Source organism: Lactuca sativa, chromosome 4 (genome assembly GCF_002870075.4).
Source record: "Lactuca sativa cultivar Salinas chromosome 4, Lsat_Salinas_v11, whole genome shotgun sequence".
NCBI lineage: Eukaryota > Viridiplantae > Streptophyta > Magnoliopsida > Asterales > Asteraceae > Lactuca > Lactuca sativa.
Window position 1 is genome coordinate 164,487,332 of NC_056626.2, and position 22,197 is coordinate 164,509,528.

Below are 22,197 nucleotides of genomic sequence, written 5' to 3' on the forward strand. Positions count from 1 at the left end.
TCAAATGGAGCAGCCTTGATGCTCGTGTGATAACTGTTATTATAGGAAAACTCGACAAGGGGTAAATGAGTATCCCATGCCTTCCCAAAGTCAATCACGCAGGCTCGCAACATATCTTCTAGAGTTTGGATGGTCCTCTCACTCTGTCCGTCGGTCTGAGGATGGTAGGCTGTGCTCATGTCCAACCTTGTTCCTAGGGAATGTTATAGTGATTGCCAAAATCTTGAGGTGAACCTACTATCTCTATCGGAGATAATGGACATAGGTACACCATGCAGTCGTACGATTTCCCTAATGTATGTTCTCGTAAGTTTCTCCATCTTGTCGGTTTCTTTGATAGGCAGGAAGTGTGCAGACTTGGTCAATCTATCAACGATGACCCATATGGTGTCAAGTCGACCCGTTGTCTTGGGCAACTTGGTTATGAAATCCATAGTGATCCGCTCCCACTTCCATTTCGGGATCTCTGGTTGTTGCAATAAACCAGAGGGCTTCTGGTACTCGACCTTAACCTTTGCGCAAGTAAGGCATTTACTTACGAAGGTAGCAATTTCTGCTTTCATATTAGGCCACCAGTAAGCTTCTTAAGATCCAGATACATCTTATCTGAACCTGGGTGGACGGAATACCGAGTGTTGTGCGCCTCGGTCATGACCAAGTCTCGGAAACCACCGTGTTTCGGTGTCCAGATCCGGTTCATGAAATATAAAGCTCCGTCACCCTTGGCTTCTAAATTCTTGTCCATTCCTCTAAGGGATTCACTTGACACATTTTCAGGTTTCATGGCCTCAAGTTGAGCCTCCTGAATTTGCTTTGACAAGTGTGAATGGATGGTTATTGACAACGACTTGACCTTGCGACCAAAATATTCCTTCCGACTTAGGGCGTCTGCTACTACGTTGGCCTTACCCGGATGATAACGAATATCGCATTCGTAATCACTGAGTAGCTCGACCCACCGTCGTTGTCGCATGTTGAGCTCCTTCTGATCGAAAATGTGTTGTAAACTCTTGTGGTCGGTAAAGATAGTGCTCTTCGTTCCATACAAGTAATGCCTCCAGATCTTCAGAGCAAACACTACTGCTCCTAGTTCAAGATCGTGGGTCGTGTAGTTAACCTCGTGTGTCTTCAATTGTCTCGAGGCGTAGGCGATGACCTTACCTCGTTGCATCAGAACACATCCAAGCCCTTGATTCGATGCATCGCAATAAACTACGAAGTCTTCTATTCCTTCTGGAAGGGATAGTATTGGTGCGGTGCACAAGGCTCGTTTGAGCGTTTGGAACGCTCTTTCTTGTTTCTCTTCCCAGTCAAAGGCCACGCCTTTCTGGGTTAGGGTTGTAAGAGGCTTCGCTATTCGTGAGAAGTTCCGAATGAACCTGCGGTAGTAGCCAGCGAGACCTAGAAATTGACGAATTTCTGTAGGCGTCTTCGGTGCTGACCAGTTCTCAATGGCCTTAATTTTGGATGGGTCCACGTGGATTCCCTCTTCGCTTACCACGTGTCCTAAGAATTCGACTCTTCGGATCCAAAATTCACATTTCGAGAACTTCGCATAAAGTTTCTCTTTTCGTAATGTCCCTAGAACTTGTCGCAGATGATCGCCATGTTCTTTCTTACTTCGGGAGTAGATCAGGATGTCGTCAATGAAAACGATGACGAACTGATCCAAGTAGGGTCGGCATACTCTATTCATCAGATCCATGAAGACTGCGGGCGCATTGGTCAATCCGAATGGCATCACCACGAACTCGTAATGTCCGTAACGAGTTCGGAAGGCGGTCTTCGGCACATCCTCCTCTAGCACTCGTAACTGGTGATATCCGGATCTCAGATCAATCTTAGAAAAATAGCTCGCCCCTTGCAGTTGGTCGAATAGATCATCTATGCGTGGTAGAGGATAACGATTCTTGACCGTCAGTTTGTTGAGTTCTCTGTAGTCAATACACATACGGAAGGATCCGTCCTTCTTCTTAACGAACAAGACCGGTGCTCCCCAAGGTGAGAAACTTGGCCTTATAAAGCCCTTGCTGAGCAGTTCGTTAAGTTGACCAGAGAGTTCCTGCATCTCAGCTGGTGCTAAACGGTAGGGCGACTTGGCTACTGGGGTAGCTCCTGGGACCAAATCGATTCTGAACTCGACTTGTCGTTGTGGAGGCAACCCGGGTAGTTCTTCTGGGAAAATGTCGGGGAAGTCGCTCACTACTGGGAGGTTCTTTAGTTCTTTCGTTTCTAGGTTCGTGTCGACGACGTGAGCAAGGAATGCGTGGTATTCCTTACGCAGGTATTTCTGTGCTTGAATACTTGATATGATGCGAAGACTTGCACCGGGTTTGTCGCCATAGACTATAAGAGTTTCGTTAGACGGAAGGTTTAGACGGACTGCTTTCTCAAAGCACATGATGTCGGCACGATGAAGGCTTAACCAGTCCATGCCAATGATGACGTCGAAACTTTTTATTGAGACTGGCATGAGGTCGATTGGAAATGAATGGTTATCTAGAGTTAGGGTACAACCTAAGTATATGCTACTTGTATTTTCAGTTTTTCCATTAGCCATTTCTACTGTGAATAGTTCTTTGAGTGCGTGCGGTGGTTGATTAAGCATGCGAGCAAATTTATGGTTTACGAAGCTTCGCTCCGCTCCACTATCGAACAGAATGCATGCATAGGAGTTATCGAGGAGGAACGTACCGGTCACCACTGTCGGGTCAGCAACTGCTTCCCCGTGGCCAATAGCTAGTACCCTCCCTGCTCCTCCCGCATTCCTCGCTTTGGGGCAGTCCCTCTTAAAGTGGCCTGCTTCACCACATCCATAGCAGGTTGGGCTCGCGCCAGAGCCAGGGACTTGGTTGATAGGTTGTGCCGGGAACTTACAGAATCGGACGGTGTGTCCTTTCCTATTGCAGTTAGAGCACTGCAATTCACGGCAGGGGCCGTTGTGGTGGTAGCTGCATTTGTTGCACTTGGGCGAACTTCCAGCATACCGACTCACCGGAGCAGTAGTAGTAGCAGTAGGGGTTACTGCGGCATGAATTGCCACCAATTGCTGCTTTTTGGCAGCCTGCTGCTTCTTCCTTTCATCCCAGAATTTCCGCTTAGTATCGGCGGGTTTGGAGGGTTCCGGGATGGCTAGGGTGGTTGTGGTTGCAGGGGTTTTGACTCCATGGTCAATGAGTCGTTGCGCCAATCGTTTGGCACTGTCGAAGGTAGCGGGGTTTGACGCTAGCACATTCCCCTGATACGGAGGCACTAGTCCCCAAATGTACCTCTCGATCTTCTTCCCCTCGGTGGGAACCATATTGGGGCAGAGGGCCACCAGCTCGCTGAAGCGGGCAGTATAAGCGACCACATTGGTGCCCTTCATTGACAGGTTCCAGAGTTCCTGCTCCAGTTTCTGGATCTCGCCCCTCGGGCAGTATTCCTCAGTCATGAGGTCTTTCATTGTTTCCCAGCCCATGTCGTTGGCTACGACGAGAGTTAGGGCTTTGACGTGGCCGTTCCACCACGTTAGGGCTTTACCCTCAAAGGTGCAGGCGGCATATTTCACTTTGCACGCAACAGGGCATGAACAGATTTCGAAGACTGATTCAGTCTTCTCGAACCATTGCGAGAGAGCAATGACTCCGCCGGTGCCATAGAAAGGCTTCGGCTTGCAGTTTGTAAAATCCTTGTAAGAGCACTCCCTTGAGCGCACAGGGATTTCGATCGGAATAGATTCCACAGGGGTTCCACCTCTGCTGGCATCAGAAGAGTGATAATGAGCCATGGCAGTTGCCACTGCTGCAGCTACGACAGCATTCAGGGCTACAGTATCGATGACCGGGGGCGGAGGAGGTGGTGGAGGTGCAGGATTATTCCTATTCCTGGGAGATTTGCGAGGAGGCATCCTTCAGCTAAAAGTTTATAAAGATAAGAAAGATGGTAAGAATCAATTTGTAAGCAGCGTGAGAGTGACACACGGACTAACTAAACATAGTCCAACAGTTGAAAGAGTGCTTGAAACCACAATAAGGAATATTAGAAGGAAAGCATAAGTGTATAGATTTTTCCCAGATAGATAGATCTCAAAAATACTGGCATTACTGATGTAATAAGTTCAGGGAAAAATCGACCTAACAGTAGGTCATACATCATACCATATAGAAAAGTTTGATAGTTCTTAGATTTCAAATTTTGAGTAAGGAAAGTTAGAAACATTTTACACACGAGTGCTACTTGGAGCACAGATGTTAAAGGCTATCCTTTAATTAAAAGACGGAGATGTACTAGACATCAACCAACGGCGATGGGAAAGTCCCGGGCGAGTACTGCGGTCGGACACTTGACGAAACACCTCTTGAATGGGTCGATCCTGAGTCCTCTGACGAGCTCGAAGTTCCAATATTTCAGCTCGTGAGGCAGCCAACTGCTACAGCAGGGTTTTATTTGTCCTCCGGGTCCGTTCCATGTCTTCTTCAAGACGGCGGATGCTGACTGTGTTGACACCTGAGTCGGCATCAATCTCTATCACCCGGTCGACGGCTGCTCTACCTTGCTCGACAATACGAGCTATTCTGCGGATAAAGACAGGCAGAGCTCGGTCAGTAGAGCCACCATCGCTGACGTTGTAAAAGGTTCGGTCCCCAAACTATATGGTAAGGGTTGACCCTGATCATTATTCCAGCGGTTCAGGTTGTTTGCCACCTGGAAACGCTGGTCGAGGGTTGTTGCTCGGGGCTTGACCTACAATCGGTAGGTTGTTGATTTCAGGCTCGGAGTCGGATCCATCCGAAAAGCCTTCTGCAAGGTGATCATCCAAAGGGATTGGATGATCAACTTCGGGCTCTTCATCGATCCACCCGGCATTGCCTTCATTGGGAAAGTACGGGTCGCCATGATGGATATCTAGCCATCAAGATCTACGCGAGAATAGAGGTATAAGAATATAGTATACGTGTAACTAGTAGCGCAAAATACTCCTATAGTATTTTAAGTTTAAGTTCTATTGATCTTCTTGTGGTATTGTTGGTAAGTTTTTAGACTTGTTAACCTATCACAACCATTCTAAGGCATGTGCTAATCACTCCTAGGATCAGCATAGTTGATCAGGCTATGCCATTCCCAGGACTGACCATACATCCCCGAGCTCACTTGTGATATTTAACAATCGTAATACTTTTGTTCTTGTCATTGTGACACTTATTTTAGTATGAATGCAGACTAGTATACTTAGTTAAATATTTTATTATTTAAAGTATAGACTCTTGGTCAGAGTTTAATCCCTAATGGGTTTATAGTTTAGTATATTTTTTGTGGGTTGATATACTCAATTCACTATAAACAATGCTCTGATACCAATCTGTCACACCCCAAAACCAAGAACGGCGGAAACGTTCTGGGGCGGAGGACGTCATGTAAGGTAATCATAACACAGTAAATGTAAATAGGCAAACACCATCATCCATTGCATTAAATATAAAATTTTAATACATGCGTGTTCTGTACAGTTTTAGACACCAAAAATATAACATAAATCAAAATAATAAAATGATGAGTCTTGAGTACGCTCCGTCATCTCAAAAACTGGCATCGGTACCTGTCTACTGATGACCTGAGAATACAAGTTATTTTGAAAGAGTTTATCAGCATTAAGCTGGTGAGTTCATAAGCATTTTAGTGTCAATGTTTGTTGTCAAAAACGTTTGGACCTGTCTCAATGTATAAGTTTGTAAAAGTTTGAATCTCTCAGAAAATCCTATATTTTCTATAAAAGTAACCTTCTACCAAGGCTAAACTGTTTTGTAAACTCGTCTGTTGTAAAAGTGTGTAATTACCCAAGTATAAATATAGTTTGTACATTAATACTTAAGTGAGATTATCACCAAAATATGTAATGGGTAAATCATTGTAGTACTGTAGCTTTGTATAATAAGAACTACTGTTGTACTAATTACTACTACCTTAAACCGGATTTATATTAAGGTATAATGTGATAATTGCACCATACTATCGACTGATAACAACGACATAAAGAACGGTCGTAATAACGGAATGACGTTTGGCACCCGCAGACCTGCAGGTCCGGCTGTAGCTAGCAGCAAGGTGTAGGATAGTCAATCCAGTATAGATCTATACGCAAACTCAACGCTCTCCCTCCAAGAGAATTCTGGCTACAACTCGGGCCATGACATTTAAGGCATGCTCCGATACAGTGGATCACATTTGTTATCGTATTCTTGCATATGTGATGAAATGTTTCTTGTTCTAGTATAGTTGTATATGTTCTCTTCCTAGTATAGACTCATGAATGAACTGACTCATTGATCTAGCAGTTGTAATAGTATGGTTCTGTGTTACCCCGATGGTAACTTGTTAACGGTGCGTTTAGTACGTATGATTATGGAAGTACTTTTATGTCTATATATGTATATTTGATATATAATTAATATGGAAACGACCTTCGGATGGTCACCCAAAATCCTATCAGACCACATCCAAATCGAGGAAAAGGAAACAAGGTGGGTAGCCTTCCTAAGTCTTTTAAACATTACTTATATAACTACACATATACGGGCATGCAATTTATAATATAAAAGCATAAATAAGTATTTATAAGGCATTTGAAACATAAGTATTATTTTTAAAGAAAGATTGACTTGATGTCAATCTATAAAACAATTTGAAGGCGTAGATTTGATTAAAACAGTTTAAGTATAAGGAACATTTGTTTAAATCACAGTTGCAGTGTAAATTCGAAAAGTAAATGGGTTTGGAAAACATTTATAAGTAAAACAGTTTGATAGATAGTTTAAATAGTGATAAAATCACTGGTTTCCCTAGTTATTAATCACATGTGATTAATGCAATCACATGTGATTGAAACGATAACTATAAGTATTTAACTTGTATTCCCCCCCTTGAAAGCATATAAAAGCATTTAGAATATTTAAAAAGGTTGATTAAGGGGTATGAAACTCACTTGATTGATTGAAGAAAGCGAGATGGAAAACCGGGCAGAGTTTTCTCTCGGAAAACGGATTTTTCTCGGGATTCTCGGGAATCTCGGGAGTAAAAATCGACCCTCGGGACTTGAGCAAAAAGACCAGAGCTTCGGGTTATAACGGGCACGGAAAACGAGACAAGGTTGTGAGAGAGAGGAGAGAAATGAGCAACATTTTTGGAAAGCCTCGCATCCTATTTATAGGAAGGCTGAACCGCCTCCGAACGCGGGGCGTACGCTCGTACGCAGCGCGTACGCGTACGTCATGCATGACCGAAGCCTCGACTGCCTCGGTTCGGATGGGACGGGTTGCTGGGTACGCGGGTCGGATGGGACGGCGGGTCGGACGGGACAGCGGGTCGGATGGGTCGGAGCTTCGGACGGGTCGGACGGTTTAGAATTCTTCGGATAGCGCGACGTGGACGATCCGAGACCCTCGATCTCAGTACGCGGGGCGTACGAAGGTACGCAGGGCGTACTTCGGTCCAATCCGATGACTCCCCTTCGGATAATACCGGGAATATATAATTAAATTCATATTTATTTTAAATAAACTTCAAAAATTCATATCTCCCTCATACGAACTCCGTTTTTGACGTTCTTTATATCCACACGAAGGTGAGACCATGATCTACAACTTTCGTTTAGATTCCGTTGGCAAATTCCGAAATTATTTTTATTATTTATTTATTAAAATGACGTGATTAAGGAATTTCTTCAAAATTTCATAACTTCCTCATCCGAAGTCATATTTGGACGTTCTTTTTATGTATGCAAACCTTGATATGATTCCTACTACTTTATTTAATCCGAACAAGATTTTAGGAAGGTTACATTTTGACCTAATTTTGATCGGTTTTACATTACATTGACTCGAAATATCGGGTTGTCACAGGTACGTCCAAAGAACACATTCGATCGGCTGGATGATGGAACGATTGGTGTAATTCCTGAAGTTGCCCTATCGTATGGAGTTTCCACCGCCAACCGAGTTGAAGCAGAATTAATGATTGAACATACGCATGGAAGAAGTCCTAGCAGAGTCTAGGGAAATTGTAATGATTGTTTGGACACATTTATATGTGTTAAAAATTGGTTTTTTTGTGATAATGACTTGGAAAACTACGAGACAATACTTGGGACGAGTATGAGTAGGTGTGAATGGTAGTATAGGCCAATACTATTGGAAGCACAGGACTCACGCTTGGATCATGGAAAGTCACAAGGTTACCAAGAAGCTACTAACTGATTCCGTTTTATTCAAGTATGTCATTACCATCGTTTCGGTAATGACTAAAAAGATTGTTGATATTCTGACCCTAGTGGTCATATCGAATTGAGTCCGACTACTATGAGTATGTTGCATGGTTCAAAGAACCAAGTTTGATGTAGCGTCCGACTTAAACCAAACGATTGAAATCAAAGCGATCAATAGAAGTATCGCGCTCGTTGTTAAAGAAGTTGGTGGCTAGAAATACTACATGATAAAATGTGATTATATCACATTAGATCATGAAAGAAGGCATAATCCATTCTGGCATTTGACTCTAAGAGACATGAGTCTAAGCATTGCTACATACGATGATAGGTCATTAGAATATGACACATCGGTCAATTGTAGTAATCAAATTAACTTATCCTAAGTTTGTTAAGAAGAAGAAGGAGTCTCTGATAAAGAATGAGTTTGTGTCACGAAGGTCATGATTGAAATTCTAACGAGCAGGTGCAAGACCGATCACGGCCTGTAGTCAAGGAGTCAAAGAGTTAGATACTCGTTCAAAGCAACATAGAAGTTATAGTTATTACCTAGGATGAAGAGATAATGTATGGAGTCATTATACAATCATGTTTCGTTGATGATTCCGAGACGTAAGCATCCTAAGGGGGAGATAATTGTAACGCCTGTAGATCCGGGCTAGTCAATTTAGAGGCAATAGGGGTCGAAAACGACTTTTCGACAAACGATTATTAAGAATAAATAATCTCAACCAAGTTTTAGTATATTTTACAAGGTTTCCATACATATAAAGAGCGTCCAAATCCGAGTTATAACGACGAAGTTATGACCCGTCGAAGTTTCGCGACGGAACTGGCACGATACCGGGAGGCGTAAATAGTGAATTTACGATAGAGTGAGATTTAGCCTTAGTGATCTAAACAAAAGTTGTAGTATATGTTAAACCGAGAGTGTGCATAAAAAGAACATCCAAATCTGACTTCGTATGAGGAAGTTATGATTTTTCTAAGATTTAGCAAAGTAGTGCACAACCCAAAAATTCGAATTTTAGATCCGTCGATTTTCAGCCAAAATAATCTAAACGAGAAATGAAGATATCGTTAATAGGAGTTAAACGATAAAAAGATAGTAAAAATGGAGATCGTATGCGAAAAGTTATGGAAGAGCTTAGTCTCTACTTTTCGAGCGCGGCAATTTCGATACACTTTTATGAATCCGAGATAGAATAAGAATTAGCCAACGAGGTATAAATGAAAGTTGTAGTACTCGTAAATACCAACGCGTGGATATAAATAAAGTTGGAAACGGAGCTCGTATGTGAAAGATATGGACGAAGCTTAGTCGCTACTCTTCGAGTGCGATAAATACGATACAGTTTTTGTAAATCTGAGATAGAAGGAGAATTAGCCGACGAGGTCAAAATGAAAGTTGTAGTCCTTGTAAATACCAACGCGTGGATATAAAGAACGTAGAAAATGGAGCTCGTACGCGGAAGATACGGACAAAACTTAGCGGCTACTTTACTATAAAATCCCTATAAATAAAGGGTGAACCCTTCATTATTTCTTCACACCATAATCATTTCTTTCTCTCTCTAACTTCTTTCTAGCCTCCCTAAACCCCTCCCAAGTCTACGGAACCTCCCTAGCATGAGAAGAAAGCCCCGGAGCGCCCAACGGCTCCGAGAAGAAAAGCTTTCGACTCGGAAACGCTGATCCAGCGAAGCCCGGTTTTTAATAAAAACCCGCTCTAAGTGAGCTACGCCTATACTATATTTAATATAGCTTTTATTTAATTATAGTAACATTATTACGGCCTTAAAATAATTATTTGGGTTATTATTATGATTTATATTGAGTGTTATTTAACTCTTATATAATAGTAATAATAGCTAGACTTTTAATTAGTCGCGGTTAACGTTAAAAACTAAACCCTAGTGGTATTGATACTAGGTTTTGTCGAGGAAAATTGTTTTGAGATAACGAAGTGCTGTCTGAGTTCGGAATCACCACCTAATCAAGTGAGTGCATAATTACTTTCATCTTACACATAGATATGAAGTATTTTATATAAATTACATGCTATGTGTGCATATTATCTGAATGCTTGCTGTCTATGCTGGATGAACGATTTTATACATGTTTTAAATGATTTAAACTGTATATGTATTTTATATCTACAATAATGTTGGGGTAAAACATGGGTAGATGTAATAGATGGAATATGAGTTGGATGATGAGTTGAGAAGTGTTATAGACCACGAGGTGAGGTGTGAGAGGTGGACGATGTGAGAAGCCTTTTCCCAAACGATGGCCCCGTCATTCAGGAGAGTATGGATGACAACCACGGACTCTTCTAGACAGTCCAGTGGAACACTATCAGGCTCGCAACCTGTAGGTGTTGTGAACGATGTGTTCACCCGGTGTACTCTAAACCTAGGTGATCATGCAGACTTGATGCCTAAACCTTGGTGATCATGCAGACTTGATGCCTAAACCCTGTTGATCATGCAGACTTGATGCCTAAACCCTGGTGATCATGCAGACTTATGCCTAAACCGTGGAGACTATGCAGACTTATTGCCCATTGTGTAAACCATGGCAACGGTGGACTTTGTGCCGATTCCTTAGGATGATCCTTAGGGACGAGTGAACGAGAAATAGCTGATTCTTAGGGCAGATCCTTAAGAATAAAGAAGATAATGGGATGGGTAATTGGGTTGATTGCTTAATTGTTTAAACATAATAATTATATTATTGTGGGTTGCAAACCCTATGTACTCATTAGGTTTCCCAACTTGACCCACTCAGTTTATTTATATCACAGGTATTGTTATGAAGTCACATTACACTGACAGATTAAGGAGATATAAATCACTAGTGTAAATGAATGTAAGTTTTGTTTATGCTTATGTTTCTGTATTGACAATGACATCCCAAATGTTTAAAAATGAATAAAAATACGTTTCTTCAAAAATGTGTTGATAACGTATTTATCGAATTTTTTTGGGAACAAATTCCAAAACATTTTTATGAAAAGAAGTACTCTGATTTTTATAAAGCATAAATAAAAATCGGTCTTTTCTGTCCGTGAAAATGGGGATATCACACGTGGACCCTGCCAAATTCAAGGCGATTGAAAACCGGGCAACATCATGAACACCGATAGAGATCCGCCAGTTCTTGGGTCTCGCTGGCTACTACTGAAGATTCATACAGAACTTCTCGAAGATCAAAATTCCGCTCACTACCTTGACACGGAAGGGAGTGACCTTCAGCTGAGGAAATAAACAAGAAGCCGCTTTCCAAACCCTTAAACAAGCTCTGTGCAATGCACCAATCTTGTCCCTCTCAGAAGGGACCGAGGACATTATGGTCTATTGTGATGCATCCAAGCAGGGGCTCGGATGTGTGCTCATGCAACAAGGAAAGGTCATTTCCTATGCCTCAAGACAACTCAAGACTCATGAGGTCAATTACACTATGAGTGACCTCGAACTAAGAGCAGTGGTATGCGCCCTAAAGATCTGGAGACACTACCTATACGGTACCAAATGCACCATCTTCACAGATAATATCATCCTTCAACACATTCTCAATCAGAAGGATCTCAACATGAGACAATGACGATGGGTTGAACTGCTAAATGACTATGAATGTGAAATTCGTTATCACATGAGCGAAGCCAACGTAGTAGAAGACGCCCTAACATGGAAGGAATACTCGAGCCGCCAAGTGAATTCGTTGACCATGACGATCCACTCTCACCTGTCTTCATAAATCAAAGAGGCTCAGAAGGAAACCTTGAAACCCGAACATGTCATAAACAAAGCTTTGCGAGGAATGGATAAGAACCTTGTAGTCAAGGACGACAGAGCTTACTACCTCATGGATCGAATCTGGATACCAAATTTTGGTGGGTACAAAGACGTGGTCATTAACGAGGCCTAGAAGACCAAATACGCCGTCCATACTGGCTCGGACTAGATGTACCTGTTGGGTTTTGAGCACTATAACACTCATATGCTGCACATGCAACCCTAGATGCTTTGGATCAATGTTTTCTCTAATTATACATGCATTTTCAAGTTTCTAAAGCATTCTCCCTAACTAGCATACAATTAAACAATTGAACAATACAACTAGTTAGATAACATCCCCCTTAATAGGAATTGTAGTTCTTGGCCTTCAAAAGCTTAAGCACCTCAAGTGTGATGCCTTTAATGGTTCACATAAACCAAATGCAAGAGGAGGCTTGTAACACCGTAAATTTTCAAACCAAAATTTTCATTTTTAAAACACATATAGCTCATGATATATTCCTTAAAAACATAATTGTTTCAATGTCAACACAAATACTCATAATAATGTCACTATCCTAGAATCTCTAAAATAATCTTGAACCGGTGTGTACAATCAAGTCGGTGCTTTCCCGTGATCCTGAAAAGTACCTGAAACATATATCACACAATATAGTAAGAAAAAAGCTTAGTGAGTTCCCCAAAATACCACATACACAAATAATAAGGCTCTCATGGATATAACTCGGTATGGACCCTCCGGTCATGCGTCTCAGTGAGGACCCTCCGGTCATGCGTCTCGGTGAGGACCCTCCGGTCTCACGGCTTGGTGTAGACCCTCCGGTCATGCGTCTCAGTGAGGTCCATCCGCTCTCATAGCTCGGGTTGGACCCTCCAGCCTTGTATCTCGGTGAGGCCCCTCCAGTCTCACAGCTCGGGTTGGACCTTCCGATCTGATCTCAAAATGCACAGAATAATATAGCATATATCACAAAGAAAAAATGCATAATATTACATAACTCATATAGGCACATAAGACCCTCCGGTAACACAAGTTTACCACTCTAGGTAAGTATAGTGAGAAGACTCACCTCGTAAGCAAGCAAGCAAATAATCTCGTACACGAATCTCCGAACTAGCCTCCGCCTAACACATACGGTAACTTTCTCTAATTAACACTTAAATCACGATTCTGAATAAACTAAGTTATTTCCTTTCTCAACTTTTGGGATGGGTAAAAGACCATTTTACCCTCCATGGTCCCCATAATCCCCGTCTTGACCCAACCCTAAAGGTAGCAGAAGTCAACATTCGAGTCAACAGTCCATCTTGACCCGACTCGCCGAGTACATCTATGTGACTCATCGAGTCCCCTCGTTTCCTCTGAAATATCATGAAAATCCAACTTAACTCGTCGAGTTATCTCATCAACTCGCCAAGTTACCCATGTCCAGACTCATCGGGGAAAACCCTAGCCGACTCACCGAGTCCGCTTATTGACTCGGCGAGTCCATTCAGCTTGTATTCTCATTAAGATGTTTTAAGGTAGATCTACCACTCTAAACTCAAGATCTAGCCTCCCAAGGATCTAATTTCATGTAAAGCTTCAATCTTTACGTTCATGCATGGCATATTTACTCCATAATGCAAATACAAGCTTTAACAAGGTTTTGGTGCTCATAGGCTTGCCTCTAGCTCTATAAAACTTAGGTCTTTTTGCTCACAAGACCTCCTCCAATCCAGATCTGAGGTTTCAACCTCAAGATATGCTCAAGGGACCCAACAACACAGTAAGGATGGGGAAAATCCCTAACACTCCCAAAACTAAGATCTCACAAGAAAGATGATCAAGATAACAAATTTTTACCTCAAACAGGAGCTATCCATTGAGAATCTCTAGATTCGACCATACCTCCTTGCTCTAAGCCTTGATTCTTTCCTTTTCTACTCTCAATGTACATCAAAATGCTCTAGATAGCCTCTCTTTCTCACACAACAAGCTAAAACTCGATTAGGGTTCTTGACGGTGCTCAAGGGTGATGAGAGAGGCAAAAATGAGGGCTTAAGGCCCTTTAAATAGGACTCAACCCTGAAAAGTTAGGGTTTTCTCACACAGCACCAACGTGGCGAGTTAGATCTCTGACTCGTTAAGTTGGTTATTGAAACCATGTAGACAATTCGACTCTACTTGACGAGTTGGGCACTCAAATCGTCAAGTCACTCAAATAACCCCAATAATAATAATAATTATAATTATAATAATAATAATAATAATAATAATAATAATACATAAATATTATATCTGGGAGTCGAGATGTTACAATTCTCCCTCACTAGAATTAGACTTCGCCCACGAAGTCATGCTCCAGAAACAACTTTGGGTATTACCCGCGCTTCTCGTACTCTGGCTCCCAAGTCCACTCGGATCCCTTCCGATTTTGGCACTGGATTTGAACCCGGGGCACCACTTTATTGTCACACCCCAAAACTTGAAAGGAGGAATCGTTCAGGGGTGGAGGACGTCATGTATAATAACACAACAATGCAAAGTAGTAAACAAGCAACAACATCATCCATTGCATTAATAATATAATTTCATACAAGTGTGTTCTGTTAAGTTAAATAGACACCAAAAAGTACATCAAAATAAAAGAGGAATCTTGAACAAGCTCCATCTTCTCAAAAACCTGGCTCCGGTACCTGTCTACTGGTGACCTAAGAATACAAGTTATTTTGAAGCGAGTATCAACTTTAAAGCTGGTGAGATCATAAGTATATTAGTGTCTCAGATTGTATGAAAGCATTTGTAAGATGTTTGTAAGATGTAATGTATATGTTTTGTAAAGTTTGTATTTGTTTGAACTATCCTTGAAAACCTTATGTTTCCTACTAAGAGTAGCCTTCTACCAAGGCATCTAGTAACTGTGTGTGTCTCTTGTAAGAGTGTGTATTTTTCCAAATCCGACTATCATTAACCAAAAATATGGTTTTTACATTACCGTGCATCGTGTGAATGTTCACGAAGTGAATGTAATGGCATAAATATTATAGTACTGTAGTGTTGTATTATGTAACTACTGCTGTACTAACTACCTTAAACTGTGACACCCCAAAACCGGAACGGCGGAAACGTTCGGGGGTGGAGGACGTCATGTCAAGTATCACGAGATATGTATATGGTAAGCAAGTAATGAACAACCATTTCACATAGAAAGCAAGTATTTACAATGTATGTGTTCACAAAACATAGAAGTCATCAACAAATAACAAAACAAGACTTGAAGCTATAATGCTCCATCTTCTAAAGTCCCAGCACGAGCACCTGTCTAATAGTCTCCTGAGAATACAAGTTATTTGAAAGAGTTGATCAACAATTAAGCTGGTGAGTTCATAAGATTTTAGTGATGTGAGTAAGCTGTAAAATGTGGAAAAAGTATATGTAAAAGTGATGTAAGTTGTAAGTTCTGTTTTGAAATGATTGTCTGTTCCTCTAGAAAATCCTATATTTCCTACTTTAATAGAAGTTAAGTAAAATGACACTACAAGCCTTTCTATGCGTACTAAGTGGGTACAAGTTATATATACTTGGAGTAAACAAACAATCGATTGTGCGCATCTGCCCTCAACTTACAACCCAACGGGGTACAGTGAGTAAGGCGGATAACACACATTCCATTGGTTGTTAGATCGTTGTCATATGTAACCATGGTGTATTCACTTGTTACTCATGGAGTTATTTGTAATGGTTCCTTTATGTCTAATGGAGAGTTCCATTTAAGAAAACCTATATTTCTTATAATAAAACATTGACTATGATGATTACTTTTATAATAGGTTTGTTTATACTGCTATATATAATTTGGTATCGGGTAGATAATAGATTGGGTGACCTCAGTGTAAACCCACATCCAACAGGAACAGGACGTACAACGAAGAACACACATCCTATTAGCTGTCGGATATTAGTCTTATATATAAACATGGTGTATAAACTAAGGTATTATAGAGTTAACTCACTTAAAGTCTTTTAAAACTGTACTGGCTTAATAAAATAGATTAAGCCCTTAACTGGGAAATCACTAGTTTTGAATATCCAAAAGTACTGACTCTGAAACGAAAGTTTTGTACTAGAAAAACTGTGCATTCACTCTGTGTCCTATGACTTGATCCATACCTGGTACCCTTATGATGACTTAATGTATACTAAGCATAAATATATATAGATTCGGATAGATAATAGATTGGGTGACCTCGGTGTAAACCTACATCCAACGGGAACAAGACATACAGCGAAGAACACACATCCTATTAGCTGTCGGCATCTACTTAACATATATGTATCCTATAGTGTATACATTACGGAATCATAAGGTTAGCATCATGGTCCTAACTTTTAAAAGTAGCCTTCCACCAAGACTCGATTTTTTTGAAAGCAGTCTTCTACCAAGACCCTACTGTTTTGAAAGCAGTCTTCTACCAAGACTCTACTGTTTTGAAAGCAGTCTTCTACCAAGACTCTACTGTTCCTTTGTCAACTGTAAAGTACATTCTCCCTAGTTTATAACCTATCTCGATTAGAGAATAGATCAACCATCAAGTGTTATCGACACTTTATGAAAGTAATGGGAGAAATGAGTATCCTGATGTCGTTTATAATGACATATGGAGGTACTATCAACCTAAAAACATATGTGTGTTTTATTACGGTCATAATGTGAAAGCTAGAACCCCTACAAACCCGCTCTCATGTATGGAGATTGAGGGAACCAAACGCGACCCGAGCAAATCCATGCAAGCCGTGTAATTCACATTAAAGTTAGATCCTATCTGCGTGTTGTCGTGCTATAGCAAATTAACTTTTTAGTTATTGTCACACCCCCAAACCAAGGATGGCGGAAACGTTCGAGGGTGGAGGACTTCATGTAGAGTATCACAACAACGAGTATAATAGTGCTCAAAGTAAGTACAACCATCATAAATATAACTGAAAAAGTTACACCAAAGTATATGTTTACATGATTCGAATCAATTACATTATGAAACAAAATGAACTGTTTGACGATTTATCGTCCCATCCTCAAAACGTTGTTGGTTTCCTGTTTTCACTGAATTCCTGAGAATACAAGTAGTTTTGAAAAGTGTCAACACAAAGGTTGGTGAGTTCATAAGAGATTTTATTGGAGAAATAGATCGTTTTCCTTGTAAAAATGATATGATATGTATTCAGAAAATCCAATATTTTCTTTATAAAGTTTATGTAATGTAGTCTTATAACCGACGACCAAAATGTATAAGTAACCTTTCTTATTAAAGGAAAATAAAATGTGCTTAAATTGACATAAACGCACTTGAATTAAATGATGTTCCCGCAAATTCTTATGTTTGTTAATACTTAATGTATATGTAGTCCTAAGTCTCAGGACCGAGAAAATAACAAGTATCGTCTATACTTAAAGTTATAAATGTGGTTTCAAATTATGTGTAGTCATAAATACCAAAAAAAAAACCGAAAGTAGACAGTAATATCGGTACTTATTGAGATAAAAGTGATTTTAAAATCGTCATAAAATCCATTTAAGTTTATAAAAATCCCGTAAACTTTATGTATTGTTATATCCTTATGTGAGCCGCTATAATCATACTTAAGACTAAATGAACCTGCCACGACGTTTCTCAAGCGTCGTAAAACTGAAATGACATTTGTCACCCGTAGACCTGCAGGTCCAACTGTAGCTAGCAGCAAGGTGTGGGGTGTCAAACCCAATATAGATCTATACACAACTATCACGTTCTCCCTCCAGGAGACTCTGATTATAGCGTACAAGATTTTATATTCCGCACTCGGACGTACGGAAAGAGAATGTCTCACAATCTAGGTTAACAAGTTTACAAGTTGTATGCGGGAGTGTAAAACCTTTCTGTATGAATGTACCCTTTTCGTACGTGTGTGTTATGTGGTGTATCATAAACTATACCTATTATAGTTTTATCCAAAACGTTTGTAATATATAGGAACTCTTTTATGAAAAAGCGTTAGGATTATGAAACCTATTAAACTATGCTTATTATAGTTTTTATATAAATATATATATATATATATATATATATATATATATATATATATATATATATATATATATATATACGTGTTCTAAATGACTGAGTAATCTTATCATGAATGACTTATTTTCAGTTTATGATGATAAAATTTACAACGTATCACATTCCATACTTAGAACTTGACATTATACACTTTGCTCAACATAATACAAAGTGTTATAAAAATTACAAGCTGTTAACAAATTTTCAGCCTTTCTACATTGTTTTTGAAAATTCATGGAAAAATCATACGAAGTCGAAAACTAAATCCGTAAATTCTGGGAGTTCCCAAAATGTGTCTAGTTTACTCATAATTTTTATCATGATTTTTAATGACCTGCAACTTAGGTGAAAAAGTCCATAATCACAGACTGGTCCGGATTGGTGTTTGAAATGATAGGCAGTTTTGTAAAAATCACCATAAATTGTAGAAAAATCGTATGGGGATGTGCAAGTAGCCATTTTAAAGCTAAGAAGTGGAACTACATGCACCTAAAACAGTTTTGAAAACTAAAATGTTTAAGATGTCCAAAACAGTCCGTGAATGGAGTCCAACTTTTCTGATGAAAGCTGTTAGAAAATTTTAGTTATGTTCTTGGTGTTTTAACTTGTATTCCCCCCTAAAAACTTAAGAAAACATGAAAAAGTAGGGGTATGAACTCACCTTGTGTGATTTCAGTAGATAAGTGTTGAAGAAGAGAAGTGTTCAACCCAAGAACACTTGAAGAATCGCTTGAAGATTCGAAGCTCTAACACAAATATAATGGAGTTTGTGTAAGATATCCATGATTTGAGTGGAAATAATTGAGATAATCATAAAGGAAATGGATTATGCTTACCAAAGGTGGAGGAAAAACTCAAGATCAGCCCTTGAATCTCGGATTTCTAAAGAGAGAAAGTGAGAGAGAAAGGAGTTTGATCTTCTTGTGAAATGAGAACAAATGAGAGAAAATGAGGAGAGAGGATGAATATCCAGCTCTCAAAACGTGGAGATGGCTTGTGAGGGAGGTAAAAAGTACAAGGAAGTGACAAGGTATGGTGGGGAGGAGTGTGGGTTATCATGGAGTGGGTATGGGGTTGCTTGTGTCATAAAATAAGGTAAAGTCAACACTCTACCTTTGTACTTTACCTACTCTTATTTGGATAAGATTTTACCCTTAAAATATGATTAAATCATTAATTTAGGGGTCTTATATTTTAAAATAAAGTTTTGGGTGAAAATCCCATGTTAAAACAATTAAAAACGGGCCTTAAACGCAAAATTACGTGAAACCGGGTGAAAAATTGAGCTTTCCAGCGAGACTCCTCGGATCTCGGCCGAGGTTCGGTCAGAAGGGGCATGGTTCGGACGCGAGAGGCTGAATCCGGAGGCGGGAAGCGAAGCGAAGGCTCGGTCCGATGAGAAGCAGTCCGAAGCGAAGGCGAGGGTTCGGTCCGAAGTGAGGCCAGAACCGAAGGAACTGTTGTGAACAGTAATGAACAGTACTTTCGGTTCGGACCTTCCTTCTATGCTAGGTTCGGTTCGGACCTTCCTTCTATGCGCGGTTCGGCTCGGATGAACAGTAGTCTCGGTTCGGCTCATAAGTCAACACCTCGGTTCGGTTCATGAACAATACTCTCGGTTCGGACCTTCATGAATAGTACTTTCGGTTCGGTTCATGAATAGTACTTTCGGTTCGGAGGGTTCGTTTCCTTAAGTCCGTTTTTCGCGTAGACTTCCGTTTTTGGGCTATTTTCGCCAAATTCGAGGGTCGGGATGCCCCGAGTGATTATAGAAAGTTGGGGAGAGATTTCGAGAGAGATTTGAGAGAGATTCCACATACTCAGAGAGATTTGGGAGAGATTTGACATACTTGGGGAGATTTCACATACAAAGAGATATTTGGAAGAGATTTCACATACTTAGAGAGATTTGGGAGAGATTTGACATTCTTGGAGAGATTTCTCATACAAAGAGAGATTTGGGAGAGATTTCACATACTTAGGGAGATTTGGGAGAGATTTGACATACTTGGAGAGATTTCACATACAGAGAGATATTTGGGAGAGATTTCACATACTTAGGGAGATTTGGGAGAGATTTGACATACTTGGAGAGATTTCACATACAGAGAGATATTTGGGAGAGATTTGACATTCTTGGAGAGATTTCTCATACAAAGAGAGATTTGGGAGAGATTTCACATACTTAGAGAGATTTGGGAGAGATTTGACATACTTGGAGAGATTTCACATACAAAGAGAGATTTGGGAGAGATTTCACATACTTAGAGAGATTTGGGAGAGATTTGACATACTTGGAGAGATTTCACATACAGAGAGATATTTGGGAGAGATTTCACATACTTAGAGAGATTTGGGAGAGATTTGACATACTTGGAGAGATTTCACATACAGAGAGATATTTGGGAGAGATTTCACATACTTAGAGAGATTTGGGAGAGATTTGACATACTTGGAGATGGAGTGAAAACGGTTGAGAGAGGTTTCATTGGTGACCTTTTTGAGTGTCCGGCTACGCACTGCAAGGTCCGTAAACCCCGTTAAGCCTTGTTTAGGGATCTTGCATACTCCCAATGAGTATGTAACATTGTTTTATCGGTTTGGCTCTCCACGTACCATCGTTTTAGGTTAAGGAGATCTAGGTGAACGCACTTTTCGATTTATGATCTCTCATTAGAATAGAGAGTTGTTTAGAAGTTACATAACGTAAACTCTAGTACTCAAGGCAAATTGAGTTGACCAGTTTGACTTGTTGACTTTAGTTGACTTTGACTTGACCGAAAATTGACGGTTGTCACAGTTATGTTCTGTTATGTTCTGTTCTGTTCTGTTCTGTTCTGATCTGTTCTGTTCTGTGTGTGCTTCATTGTACTAGAAGTAATGAGTAGCATTCTCCTAATCTATACGTATAAAAGTTTACTAATGTTCTAATTTGACTGATACTGAAAAGACTCATTTATCTATAAAGTTATGCGTATACTTTAAAAATGGAGTTTTGTATAACTATAAAGTAACATAACCTTTAGAAGAGTTTTGAAATGTTTTAACAACTTATAAATAACATAAGTAACATTTTGAAAGAATGTTTAACAACAAATAATTACAAAATTATCATTGTGTTCAACTTGTATTTCCCCCCTTAAAACAATTAAAATAGTTAAAAGATTCATTACGGGGTATGAACTCACCTGATGTGGGTGATTCAAACGGGTATGCGTGTACGGATGAGAAGTTCCACGAATGAAGTTCCGAGACAAAATAAGTCCTCAATGATATTTAAGGACACATAATGACATGAATATAGTGTTTATAAACAACTATATGAAAGGAAACACCTTCCGAGACTAGGAAACACCTTAACTAAGTGTTGGAATCACATGTGATTCAACCTAGGAGGGTATAAAGGCACTTAAATGAGTTTACTACCATGATTCCATGGCCCAAGGGAGTTTACGGCCATAAACTCATGGCTAAACATGGGTTAGTGCAAGTTTGAAGTCTAGGGGGTGATTTAGGGACATTAGCTTTAACCTAGGATGAGAAAGACCACATCTTTTGGCACTTTTGGGGTGTTTACGGCCCAAATGAGTTTACGGACATAAAATCATGGCCAAATATTCTTATGAGGGTCCTAAAGGTCATAAAGAATCATTCTAAATTCACGCCTAAGTCCTTGGAAGTGTTTGTTGCATCAAAACACCTCTATTTTGAGTTTACGGCCCAAAGACCATTTGGTCATGTGTTTACGGCCGTAAACACTTATGGAAGATGATATTTTCGTTGTTTGGGTCCTAAATAGATCTAGGTAAAGTTCTATACCTGTCTCTTGGGCTTTGGAAGGCATTTAGGGCATTTTGGCACACTAAAATGGAGTTCACGGCCCAAGAACTTCCTTGGCCGTGAACTCACTTTTGGTCCTTGTTTTTAATTGATTTTGATGCCTAAACATGTCAAGGTTTGTCCCATGTTTGGTTTCCAAGGTCTAGGGGTCATTGGGCACACTTTGGCCCTTGAAATGGAGTTTACTCCCCAAGGTGTTCTTGGGCGGAAACTCACAGATCTTGGTGTTTCCCTATG